Consider the following 13,979-nt stretch of genomic DNA (forward strand, 5'->3'; position numbering starts at 1 on the left):
TAGAGCCATTGATTTATATAGGTATAAGTAAATATACAGGCCTGGATTATATTAGTTGCTTACTGAATGCTATTTTCTTCTTCTTTTCCACAGATCAAATCTGTATACAGCAGATTAAAAAGTTTTATCCCTTTAGTGAACTGATCATGAATGTACACCCAGAAGGCATTTATAATCAACCAGGAAAATTTTCATCTTGTTATAGGAACTCGTTAGTTATGAATTTTCATTCACAAAATATAATCCAAGTGAACTCGTCCGTCTCAGTTTAAGCATGTGAGGTAGAAAGGCAGGTAGCAGTGCTCCACCTACATAATGTTTGTAAAAACTGGCCTTTAGTTAGTATTTGGACAATAACTTGTCCAAAGTTCTATAGAGAGTAAACATAGGGCTGGGACTGGGACTAGGTTCTTCTAAGTCTCCATCTTTAATCATACCCAGCATCGGGGGTGGATCTTTTTTCTTTTTTTAAAATGTTTATGCTTTATAAATAATACCATTCAAAATTTCCACTTCCTCCCCTCCTCACATTTCCCTCCGGGGGTGGATCTTGAGATTGAATCCACTCAACAATGTGCTCCAAAACACTCAAGGTTACACAGAGAAATCTTGTCTTGAAAAACCAAAATCATATACATATGGTATCTGTGTGTGTGTGTGTGTGCACGTGCGTGTGTGTGTGCTGTCAATACAGACACAGCGGAAGACGGAGATAAGAAATTTTCAGAACTAGAACGTCCTGGATTGATGGGAAACCTTGTTGGCCAATGATCTTTAAGAGATGGGTCTCATTTAAGGTGTGGCTTCGCTGGGACCCAGGGAAAAACTGTGTGTAACTTTGTGGGCTGTCTCTATCTCTCTCTGAGTCTTTTCCCGCGGGACATTGCTGTGCTTGTATTTCTCCTTTCCTGTTTTGTGAGTTTTTCCCTTATAATAAATAAAATATAATTGTTTTATCCTTGGCTAGCCTGGTTATTTCAACATATTTCAACATTGGATGAATCAGGAATTTCTTGAGGGAAAACTAAAGTGCTTGCTACCTCCCAGAAAGATTCCAATGTTGTTTCAATCTTGGACTGGACAGGAAAGCCCCTTTTATCTCTTGTACCACCATGGGCCAGGCCTGTTACAACTTTATGCACGAGATGGCTCATTCTGAACTCTGAAGACTACATATAATGCTGCAAGATATCGAGCTAGTGCCACCTTCATGATCACCTGGGAGAGCCCTCAGCCCTTGAGCTAGAGACCAGTGAGCTCCGAATCCCAAGCCCATAAGCCCAGCATCCCGAACCCATAGCCCTGTACTGTGATTCCCCACACCCTGGCCCCAGTAATTCTCTCTCTCTCTCTCTCTGGATCACCATCACCTACTTCGAGGAGTGGCACAGCCACTGACTGGAGATGTAATTGTGGAAGCTGACAGGTGAGGAGGTGGACATGGTGCCCTGCAAGACTGCAAAACTGTGCGTGTGCACAGGCTGTTGGTGACTAGTTAGTTACCCCATACAGTACAGCTGCAACCTGCCTTGCCCTAAGGATCTGTTGGAAGCTCCAGCATGTGAAGTCCCCCAATCCTACTCGTCCTGACCCCAAAAGGGTTTTTGCCACTTTGATCCTAGGGTGTACCTTGACTTCAGGCAAGCAAGAGCTGTAGTTCTTGGCATTGCAGACCCTGGACAACTGCAGGGACTGTGCTTCATGGACGGCCCCTTACCACAGAGTTCTAGATGCACGCGTACTTTTTCTTTTCAGAACTCCTAGTGGTTGTGACTTCTCCAGCAGGAGTTCTCCCAGCTGCCCACTGGGGATACTGCCCCACCCCTGAGCAATGAGCCTGTTAACCACTCACCACCCGGCAGCTGTCCTCCACAGGGCCATATTGCTGTGCCATATTCGAGGTTCTTGAGCCCTTTTGTGTGTGGGGGGGGTTGCTTTGTTTTTGCCTTGGCCTGGGCACTGGGGAGCAGGTGTCTACCCAGGTTCTGCTACGTGCTTCTCAAGATATCCACAGCACTTTGGGAAAACTCTATTTTCCTGTAAAGGGCATTTGCACATGGGGACCCTGGGCCACCCAGGACCCTCTGGGCCTTTCTTCCCCATCAAAGAACCTGGGCACATTTGCATGATTCTTCCCCCTTTACATTTCTGAGGAATTTCTCAAACACCTCTCTTCGCACCTGTTTTAAAATTTTCTTTTTCTATTTATTTGCATGTTAAAATTAAATATTGATGCCCAATCTCAGGGTCCACCCAATATTCCCTACAAGAGTCCTGGCCAGTTCTCTTCCATGGCTGAGTTTCAAGTGGCTTCAGCAGCACAGTCCAAAATCATTTCCTGTAGGCAGATTTTTCTGTCCCTAATGACAGTTCTCAAGTCAGGACATGGAAACTAATATAACTTAAATTAACCCATTTCTGATCCACTACCTGTTGCCACTTGACTCATGGAATTTACCTGTTCTCCTGCATGTCTTGCTTCCTGTCCATCTGGTTGGTGACTCCACCTTTCTTCTTCTCAGTGTCCTCTGTGTCTGACTGTGCCACCTATACCTTCTGCCTATCTAGTGGTTGTTTAGCTTTTTATGCAGTCAATAAGAAGGTGCCTTATGCAGTCAATAAGAAGGTGCCTTGGAAAAGACACATTACATAGTGTACAAAAAGATTATTCCACAACACTTGCACAGAGGGGCAGAAACTGCCCAAAGTGACAGCAGCTTCCCTGACCTGGGACTGCTTTCTAGAATATTCTTCTCTAATTATCTTTTCCCATCCAATAGAGGCATCTTCTTTTCACATTTTGGTTTTGTATATACAAACCAGTTTGAGGGTGTAGATGGCACAATGATTAAAGGCACTGACAACCTGAGTTTGAGTCCCCAGGCCCCACCCACATAATGGAAGGAGAGAACCAAGTCATATGCACTGTGGTTCATGGACCAACATACAAAACGACTTAAATTGTAACAAATTTGTTTTTAAAAAAATTGTATGGTTAGCCTGTCCAGTGATGGTACCTACCTCAGCACCCAGAAGGCAGAGGCATGTAGATGTCTGTGAGTTGGAGGCCTGCCTGGTCTATATAAGCCAGTTCCAGGACAGCCAGAGCTGTACAATGAGACCCTGTCTCAAAAATTCAACGCAGCAAAACCCACCAATTCGACAACCAACTGTTTGCCTCTCAGGCTGTCCAGCCCTGACCCCACCAGAACACCCTCCCTGCTTCGTGGTACTTGCTTTCACTGTGCCACCTGGCGTGTCTCCAAGACAGCCAACCCTCCCCACCCTGCCCCTGCCCCCAGGTGACACTCCTCATTATCCACTCAGGAGCTGCTTCCCAGGGCTCCCTCTCTGTGCCCTTACCCTGGACTGCTATGGCCATGGCTATCCCTGATACACCACAGAAGCAGCTAATGGCCAAGGATGAGTGTTGCTTTGTCTACTGCCTGGATATCAGGCTGAGCAGAGAAGGTGCCCTGAAGTGGTTGGGGAAGTCTTCATGGAATTCATGGCAGGGAACTTTTAGTGACCCACAGCTGCTGACACCAAAACCTCACAGCACAGCCACATCCTGCCAGAGCCTATGGTTCTCTCCATGCTGTAAGGACTATCATGACTCATCACTCTCTACTGTGGTGGGGATTCATGAAACAGTGACAGCAGACTACCCCTGGTAAACAGGGTGTCTCCCTGGTCCACATTTATCATGCAGGGTGGAGGTTCTATGGGGCCCTCAGAATCATCTTATGCTGTAAGACCTGGCATGCTCCTGTCCTCACCCATGGAGTTTGGGACAATAGGGTGGGTGTTCAACCTTGCAGAAGAAATTGGGGGGGTCTCACATGGCCTCATGAGTGTCAACTCTGTATCATGCAATGTTTGCATTACCACACACTCATGTGGTCCCTGAGAATGAGTCAGAAGGTGGAGGTGCTCTCAAGATGTGATGATAGCCGGAGCAGGAAGTTGATGTTAGGCTGTGCTACACAGCAAGACCTGTTTCCCCCAATTCAATTGTGATAAATACACATTTAACTATCACCTACTTGTTAAAGGAACCCTTCAGTGTCATCAAAACATTCATATTCACCTGGGTGGTGGTGGTGAAAGCCTTTAATCCTAGTACTCAGGAGACAGAGTCAGGCGGATCTCTGAGTTCTAGGCCAACCTGGTCAATATCATGAGTTACAGTTCAGCCAATGCTACAGAGAGGGAAGAAAAACATTCATATTGGGCTGGAGAGATGGATCCGTGATTAAGAGCACTGACTGATCTTCCAGAGGACCCAGTTTCAACACTCAGCATGCACATGGCAGCTAACAACTGTCAATAACCACAAGACCCACTCACAGTCATACACGCAGGCAAAATAAAAAAACACATAAATTAAATGTAAATAAATTATTTTTTAAAATTATTCATATTGAGGGGATAGAGAGAAAGCTCAGTGGTTAAGAGCAATGGCTGCTCTTGCAGAGGAGCCAGGTTTCCAGAACCTACATGGAGTCTCATATACATTTAATGCCATTTCCAGGGGATCCAACTTTCTCTTCTGCTTTCTATGGATACTAAGGAAACATGATGTCCACATTCAGGCTCTCTCTCTCCCCCCCCTTCCTCTCTCTCTCTCTCTCTCTCTCTCTCTCTCTCTCTCTCTCTCTCTCTCTCTCTCTCTGTTCATAGTGGGCCAGAAATGTGGTTTGTCAGGTAAAGGTGTTTGCCAAAGAAGCTAGTACTTAAGTTCAATGTCCAGTATCCACGTAGTGGAATCAGAACCAACTGACTCCCACAAGTCCTCTGACCTCCACACTCATATTTGTTCGCACACACTCCACACACAAAACAATGTAACATTAACTTAAAAGCTCAAGCTATCTTGGACTGCATGCTGAGTTCTAGTCCAGTCTAATATATGTATGGACATATATGTCTAACCATCACTATGATCTCTCTTCAGAGTTCTTCCAACTTGTACAAACACCCCCAACTCCTCATCAGCTATTACCCACAGTCTGTTGCAGAATATTTATTTATACTGTGTGAAAATGTGTCACCGTGGCTGGTTTAATATAGAGCTGAATGGGCAATAGCTAGCCTGGAAGAGGTTAGGTGAGACTTCTGGGGACAGAGAGGGAAGAGGAAAGATGAGGTTGCTAGCCATAGGTGGATAAAATAGCATAAGCAGTTTAGAAAGATGACTGTTGTGATCTAGCTGCCCTCACTCCCCCTGACTGACAGCAGAACTTCCTTGTGGTCTGTAATTGACAAGGATGTTTGTGTTCTTTCTGGCTGGTGATTTGCCACAGAAGCAGTAGAGGTATAAAAGGCTTTAGCTGGGGCAAAATAAATGTTGCTGTTCTTCCACCTGAAAAGAAGCCTCCTTGTCTCAATCCTGGCACCCCCTGCCAGGCTTGGCATCCAGGCTGCACTGGCTGCAGCAAAGTGGAGGCTCCACGGAGATCTGGAAAGTGGGGATTCGTGAACGGGATTGCTCCATCCACCAGCTAAATCAAGGAGTGCATTGGGGAAGGTAAGGTGTTTTTTTTTTTTTCTTCATCCCCAGAGATACTCAGAGGGACATCTTCCAAAAGACTAGCAAGTATAAAGAAGAGGCGGGAGGGTAAACTGAAGGCCTCAAAAAGCAACTGAAACTCTTAAAGCAACAAGGCATGGAAGTAACAATGAAGACAGCCATAGATTTTCTACAAACAATAGCTCAAGTTAGCCCCTGGTTTATTATGGGAGGGGGTTTAAATGTTCCAGACTAGAACAAGCCAAGTCAGATTAAAAGGAGTATGTGTTTTTTCATCCCCAGAGATGCCCAAATTCCCTAAAAGATTGTTAAAGTGGGGCCCCTTCAGTGGTTCTGGAGCAGGTGCAGTAAGCCTGCTTCCCTGAGTTTTGCTCCCCTCCATGCAGCAGTTTGGATCCAGAGAGCGCACGTCTGGGACCAGAAGGCAGCTGGAGCAGAGCTCTGATAGGTGGCTGTGGTGAAAGTCATGATGCCATGACCCAGTCAGTGCCCGGCCTGGGGATGCTGCAGCAGTGTCAGGAGTATCAACAAATATGACAACAAGTGCTGGATTATAGAAGATTGGCAGAAGCAATATACCTTGGAATATTGCTACCTCTGCCACTGCAGATACTGCTGCTATTATTGCTCTTTAGATTGTGAACCAGCTGGCTGAAAGAGTCAGCAATGCCTTGGACATTCAAAATGACAAGTGGCTCTGGTTCAGGAGCAAGTGGACTATCTTTAGACTTTCAACAGTTAGTCATGTTGTGTGCATTACTCCTGGCACTGTATTGCAGGCTTCTGCTACTGTTATGGAACTCAAACTCAAACATCATATGAGAGGGGTCTGTTAATTTTATCACCCAGTTAGTGCATGCTAGATGATTGCAGCACTGGTCTGGCTCATTGGTGCTGTCAGTCCTGGGGATACTTGGTGTAGGGCTGTGTCTGGGTAGCCACGGATGGGCAATACTTTAGGGGCAGGATGCCACCTAAGACAGGGACTATTAGAGGGCTATTCCCCAGGTACTATAAAATAAAATGGGGGGAGTTATTGTGATCCAGCTGCCCTCACTCCCCCTGACTGACAGCAGAACTTCCTTGTAGTCTGTAATTGACAAGGATCTTTGTATTCTTTCTGGCCACTGGGTCAGCGTAGAGGTATAAAAGGTTGCTGGGCAAAATAAAGGTTGCTGTTCTTCCACCTGAAAAAAAGCCTCCATGTCTCAATCCCGGCACCCCCTGCCAGTCTTGGCATCCAGGCTGCACTGGCTGCACCACATGACAGAGTGTAGATTAAAGTAAATGGGTTAAGTTATAAGAGCTAGAGGGATAAGCCTAAGATAAGGCTAAGCTTTCATAATAATAAGTCTCAGTGTCATTGTTTGGGAGCTGGTGTATGTAAAAAGACTTGCTACAACTGTCCTACTGTTTGTCTTCACCAATGACCTTGGTGTCTCCAGTATCTCATACATAAGAAATCCCACAGTCTCTGTGATGGGCTTAGCTCACTCAATATGAAGGCATTAATGTGTTCATCTATGCGGTAGATGTGCCTGAATGTCCTTTCTTGATTAGGGCTGGAACCTGGGACCATCCTGTACCTGAGTTGGCATGGTGATACTCATAGGCATCCCTGCTCCTTCCCTTCCATGTCACAAAGCTATTCCCATAGACACTGTTGATGGGCACCTCTCCTCTCCATCCACTCCTCCTCAACTCCCACCCCAGTCACAAGCATTGAGGTCCAGACATCTTAGTGTGTATGTGGCTCTGGCCTCAACTCCAGACAGGGAAGCCTTGATTGAGTGTAAATGGCTCACAGTTTTGACACATAATTACCAAACCTCCAGGCCCTGGCTGTCCCCATGAAGTCTGTTTCTCTCACATACTGTGGGCTGCTCATTCCAGGCCTTGGTTTCTTTTCCCCATGAAGGGACTAAGCCTGAGGACCTGCTGACACACATCCTGCTAGATTAGGGCTTGCAAAGCAGGAAATAGCCATGTAAGTCTCATCATCCATCTCAAATTGGAATTATGTTTCCAAATTTTGGCTACCAGTTCTGGATTCTACTGTTCCCAGAATCCAGTACACACTCTGAGGCTAGCCCTGCCACACAAGGACAGAGTGATGAAGGGTCCTTGAAGGCAGAATTTTTTTTTTACATTGTAACCTGACTATGTAACCTAGGGTGTTTAGCATGTGATGTGGCCCTGAGCTATATCCCCTCAGATGTGTATGTATACTTGCCGTTCTGAACCTCTGTTTCTTTCTATTTTTTTGGTCTTCTCCACACCTCTTTCCAGAAAGCTTTCTGTGTGTGCATGTGGAGGAGAGGTCTATGTTATGTCTTCCTCTAGCACTCTCTACCTTATTTTTGAGACAGAATCCCTCTCTGAATCTGGAGCTCATTGATGGGCTATACACACTGAACAGGGAGCCCCAAGGACCGTCCTGTCTCCACTTGCCAGCTGGGGTTTCCAGATGTGCCCTGTCATGCTCAGCTTTTATACTTAGGTGCTAGGGACTTGAACTCAGATTTCTATGCTTGCACAGTTTCTTCTCCATAGGAACCCTCTCTCCATCATTTTTTTTCTTTTTTTTTTTTTGAGGGGGTTCAAGACAGGCTTCTCTGTTTAACAGCCCTGGTTGTTCTGTAACTAGTTCTTTTAGACCAGACTTGCCTTGAATTTACAAAGATCTACCTGTCTCTGCCTTCCAAGTGCTGGGATTAAAGGCATGTGCCTCCACTGCTTGGTTCTCCCTACCATTTTTTTGTGGGTTGTATATCACTACATAGCCCTGACTGTTCTAGGAATTGTAGTCCTCCTTCCTCAGTCTCCAAGTGCTTTGGTGACAGGCACTACCTCTTCTGAACAGTGGGTCTTCACTGAGCAGTGCCTGTGAAAACTCCCTAGTGTCTAGGATTCCAAGGCAGCTCACAGGCCTTCTGCCTCCTGGCCACCTCACTCAGAAGTCACATTTGGAGTTTTGAGGGCCAGTGACCAGTGCTCCAAGGATCCCCTGTTGTGGGATATTTTACTTCTTTGGCTTTTTTGGGGGGGCAGCTTCTAAATAAATCACACCCAGAAGAGGATTATTCTTAGTTATGAATGCCCAGGTTTAGTTTGGCTTGTGTCTAGTCATTTTTTAAAAATCTTACGTTACCCCATAACCTTTTGCCACTGGGCTTTTCTTTTTATCTATTTCTGTATACCTTTCATTCCTTCTTTCCCCATGGCTTGTTGTGTAGCTGGGTGGCTGGCTTGTTCTCCTTTCACCTTTTATACTTTCCGCCTGAAAGCCCTGCCTTATCTTGCTTCTGTCTTGGTATTGGCCATTCAGCTCTTTATTAGACCATCAGGTGTTTCATGTAAAACAACAACAATAACAAAAATATACCAGTCACAGAGAAGTAGTGGCTGGCTTCAGAAAGGGCTAAGAGCCCATGGCAGGGTGATGTGGAGGGCTGGACCCTGTCCAAACAGGGTTTTTTTCTTTTTACTAGGCAGCAGGAGATGGCCTCTTGGTTCACAAATGTTTCCTGGGCTGGGAGGTGCTAGGGGTAGGAGTAGAGCTGAAGCCAGGATACTCTTCTCCATTGTTGTCCCCAATGTTGTGAGGCATCTTGGAGAGACAGAAAGACCTGGGTAGGATACTCAGACCTCCCAAGCACACACAGGAACCTCCCATACACTCCAGGGTGAGCAAGCTGACCCTAGTGGATCTGTGGGTGTGGGATCTCTGCTGTAGGGTTATCTCCTCAAGGTATAGCCTTCTCTTTGTCAAAGTTCCAGAAGCCGGGGTAGCATTGACAGGACAGGAAGTCCCAGGCTGCAGCTCAGAATGAGGTCTAATGAAGGCAGCATGTTCTGGCTACTATTGTGTCCACTGATGCAGGGATAGAAGGCACCCAGACCACCAGTGTCTAGGATAATGGGAAGAGTACCAGGCAAGGCCATGGTGAGTGACTGTTCCTTGAAGGGGTGAATCTGAAATGAAGCTATATCTGGGCAGGCTTACAACCTTAGGTCCCTAAACCCTGAGCCTTTGGGGGCCTGGGAATATCTTTCCATTTACCAGTCCAGGGTTCTTGAATGCTGGAGTGGGCATACTGAGTCCCCCACAGTGTCTGAAACTCAAAAAGTCACCCTCCCAGAATCATGTGTCCCCAAAGGCAGGGTATGTGGAGGCCCATGAAGTGGCTCTGCTCCATCCTGACAAAAGGTCAGAGAGTTCAAGCATATTTTTGCTCCTTCAAGGTCAAACAACAGGATGTTTGGCCTCAGGTAAAGTTGTTCTATATGTTGCCCAAATAATAGGATGTTTTGTCTAAGGTGTTGCTAATGGATGTTTTGCTCCAAATAGCAAGATGTTTGACCTAGGGCATTGCTGTTAGATGTTTTGAATATTAATAAAGTAATCAGTCTTATTTGTTCTTTATATAATGATTAAAAAACAAACAAACAGTCTTTTGCCTACCCCTTTGGCTTGGGGTATAAAAGGGCTATGAAAAAATAAGAGGCAGATTCAGTATTCATTGGGATGATCTCCTGACTCTGTCTTCAGTCTTTTGTCCGTTTCTTTCCTCAATCCACATTGGACTTTTCAGGAACATATGGACGAGTCGGCTGGCCCAAGACGAATGGCGCTGGATGTTGCTGGGGTTTGAGAACAGGAGTAAAGTGATGGACACCACAAATTAAAAGTGAGTGCTCAGATAAAAATAAAGGACGGTGTGGTGAGTGGCTCAAGAGTAAAGCTGTAAATATAGAGCAACGGCTTTTATATTCTTGTTGCATTTTTATGTATGGGTTGTATGTTTTGTTCATATAACCAGAGATGTCATTGTAAATATATGTGCATTTATAAATAATATTTCTGTCATTGACCTTGTGTGTTGGCTACAGTGTAAATGTTTTTGATATGCCCAAATTATATATGTCTATAGTTATTGTATGGGCAGCAACTTCTCAAGGTCACAGATGTTTTATAACTTGCTATGGTGAGGTCTACAAACTCTGTTTAAAGCTCTAAGACTGTTTGTTGCATAGCTTATGTAGAGAAGGACAGGGACAAAGAGACTGATCTGCTTTTGGGGATGACTGTTAGAGCGCGGCATGAGCCCTGCCCCCTGGGATACCAGTTGTGCTGATGGACAAACAAACCTCACCCATAGTTCCAGCTCCCACCTCCGCTCTGGCAGTCTGCCTAAGGTGGACACGGTGGTGAGACCAGAGCAGGAGCCAAAGCCCAGGACTGAAGCAGAGTGACCCTAGTGGGGCACAGCCAGTATCCAGGATCCAGGTCTGGTGGGGGATTTTGCATGTAGAGTGGGCCAGTTCTACCTGCCCTGCACATGTGTTTACTCCTCAGTGGGTCTTTGCTTAGCCCCTCCAACACACATGTGACAGTGTCCCAAGGAGCCTGAGCAAGCAGCAGGTCTATGTGGAGCAGGAGCCAAGGGGAACATGGCATCTCAGAGAGGGTTTCACCCCAACATCACTGGTGTGGAGGCTGAGAATCTCCTTCTAACCAGAGGAGTTGATGGCAGCTTTTTGACAAGGCCTAGTGAGAGTAACCCTGGAGATTTTACTGTGTCTGTTAGAAGAAATGGAGCGGTCTATCACATCAAGGTTCAGAACACTGGGGACTACTATGACCTCTATGGTGGGAAGAAGTTTGCCACCTTGGCAGAACTACTCCAGTACTACATGGAACATCACGAGCAGCTAAAAGAAAAGAATGGAGATGTTGTTGAGCTCAAGTACCCACTGAATTGTGCAGACCCAACCTCTGAAAGGTGGTTCCATGGTCCCTTGTCTGGTAAAGAAGCAGAGAAACTGCTAATGGAGAAGGGTAAGCATGGCAGCTTTCTTGTTCGAGGGAGCCAGAGATACCCTGGAGACTTTGTTCTCTCTGTCGTCACAGGTGATGACAAATGGAAGAGCAATGATGGCAAGTCCAAAGTGAGCCACGTTATGATCCGATGTCAGGAACGGAAATATGATGTTGGTGGAGGAGAGTATTTTGACTCTTTGAGAGACCTAGTGGAGCATTACAAGAAGAACCCCATTGTGGCGACACTTGGCATAGTCCTGCAGCTCAAGCAGCCTCTCAACACAACTCGTATTAATGCTGCTGAAATTGAAAGCAGGGTTCGAGAGCTAAGCAAGGTAGCTGAGACCACAGGTATGGTCAAACAGGGCTTTTGGGAAGAATTTGAGACACTACAGAAACAGGAATACAAATTTCTCTATAGCCAAAAAGAAGGTCGGAGACAAGAAAATAAAAACAAAAGTAGATACAAAAACATCTTGCCATTCGATCACACTAGGGTTGTCCTGCACGATGGCGATCCCAATGAGCCCGTTTCTGATTACATCAATGCAAACATCATCATGCCTGAATTTGAAGCCAAGTGCCACAATTCAAAACCCAAAAAGAGCTACATTGCCACTCAAGGCTGCCTGCAGAACACGGTGAATGATTTCTGGAGGATGGTGTTCCAGGAGAACTCTCGAGTCATCAGCATGACCACAAAGGAGGTGGAGAGAGGGAAGAGCAAATGTGTCAAGTACTGGCCTGATGAGTATGCACTCAAAGACTATGGGGTCATACGTGTTAGGAACATCAAAGAAAGTGCTGCTCCTAACTACACCTTAAGAGAACTCAAGCTCTCCAAGGTTGGACAAGGAAATACGGAGAGAACTGTCTGGCATTACCACTTTCAGACATGGCCCGACCATGGTGTGCCCAGTGACCCTGGAGGTGTGCTGGACTTCCTGCAGGAGGTCCACCACAAGCAGGAGAGCATCATGGATGCAGGCCCTGTTGTAGTTCACTGCAATACTGGAATTGGCAGGACGGGAACATTCATTGTGATTGATATCCTTATTGACATCATTAGAGAGAAAGGTGTTGACCATGACATCGATGTTTCTAAAACCATTCAGATGGTGCGGTCCCAGAGGCCAGGAATGGTCCAGAAAGAGGCACAGTACCGGTTCATCTACATGGCTGTCCAGCATTACATCCAGAGGCTGCAGCACAGGATCAAGGAGAAACATAAAAACAAAAGGAAAGGACACAAATATATCAACAGTAAGAATTTCCTGGTGAACCAGACAACCAGTGACCAGAACCTCATGCCACATTGCACTCAAACACCATTCAGTGCAGAAGTAAGGGAGGTTCTGGGCTTGGAACATAGATCATTACCATGTCCCACGAGCATCAGAAGTTTCCCAAGAACCCTGGATGACTCTAAGAAGGATGATAATGACGACAGTGGGCATAGCTCCCAGAGGAGGGACAGTATCTCCAACAGGGTTTTCTATGAAGAGTTCCAGGCACTGGAAAGACGTGTTGACTGTGTGGAGCACTCCATAGGCAGCATCATGTCCAAGATTGATGCTGTGGTTGTCAAGCTTAAGACCATGGAAAATGTGTATAAACAGTCGAGGTAGATGTTAGGTGCTATTCTGTTTTGGTAGTTATATTCTCCATTTGCAGGAGAAATCATCCATCTACAAATTGAGTTAGCCCTAAGATAATCCCCTGGCCACTCATGACCAGCATAATTGAGGTGAGCTGAGTTAACTTTTAAATGATGGGATGTACGTGGCTTTTGACATATGGGTTTTACATTGTCCCATAGCCTTCCCTGCTATGTGAAAGTGGCAGTATCGGGAATGCAGAGCGTTGGTAAACACTATCCACAAGTACCAGAGAGAGACAGTGGACTGAATACAAACACTAGTTTAACTCAAGAAACCCTGTTAATGGACATTGTAAAGAAAAGCAATTATCTAAGTTTCATCTCAAAATTTTAAAAATTCCTTTGTTATTGCCTAATTCTTGTTGCTTCTTACTATAAGGAGGAGTTCAGATACCAGGTTTTGCCACAGTCTTACAAGTCCATCTCTGGCTGTGCTCTCAAGGAGATTTATTTACTTATTTTTTTCATTTTTATTTTTTCCTGGAATAAAGTTTGCTTCTGGTTTACTAGACTTCAGTGGTTTTTTTGTACAACCCCCTGTGGACCTAACATTTTGGTGACCCATACAGGGAAGCACAAACTTGGTTCTGGGGGGGGGCACCCCAGTCTCTGGTCTCTGGTAAACTTTATTATTACTGTTTTTACCAATTGATAGGTTTCTGGTTTTATCTTGTATCTGGTGTCTGGACAATCCAGGGATTCAAGAAGATCTAGTAGACATGCTTCTAATTTCAGAGCCTAAGGGAAATGGGGGATGCTCCAATTCCTCCTCTGGCCATTGGGTCCTTTGTTTATGACACTTTAGGACTGATAAGGGCTCATTGTGACCCAACATGCAGCAATGTCTTGTCAATTCTGTTTAATTGTCATATCATGTTAACAATTGTCTACTGTCAGGCTCATGTGGTGACTGTTAGTAAATTCTTTTTTTTCTTTTTTTTTGGGGAGATTTTTGAGACAGG

At 45.5% G+C, this 13,979-nt stretch overlaps 1 pseudogene; it reads left to right on the top strand.

Moving 5' to 3' along the window:
- Window positions 1–10,987: 10,987 nt before the first annotated feature.
- LOC142846905 (tyrosine-protein phosphatase non-receptor type 11 pseudogene) lies at window positions 10,988–12,985 on the top strand (annotated as a pseudogene).
- The last annotated feature ends 994 nt before the right edge of the window (window positions 12,986–13,979 follow it).

Source organism: Microtus pennsylvanicus, chromosome 3 (assembly GCF_037038515.1).
Source record: "Microtus pennsylvanicus isolate mMicPen1 chromosome 3, mMicPen1.hap1, whole genome shotgun sequence".
Classification (NCBI taxonomy): Eukaryota; Metazoa; Chordata; class Mammalia; order Rodentia; family Cricetidae; genus Microtus; species Microtus pennsylvanicus.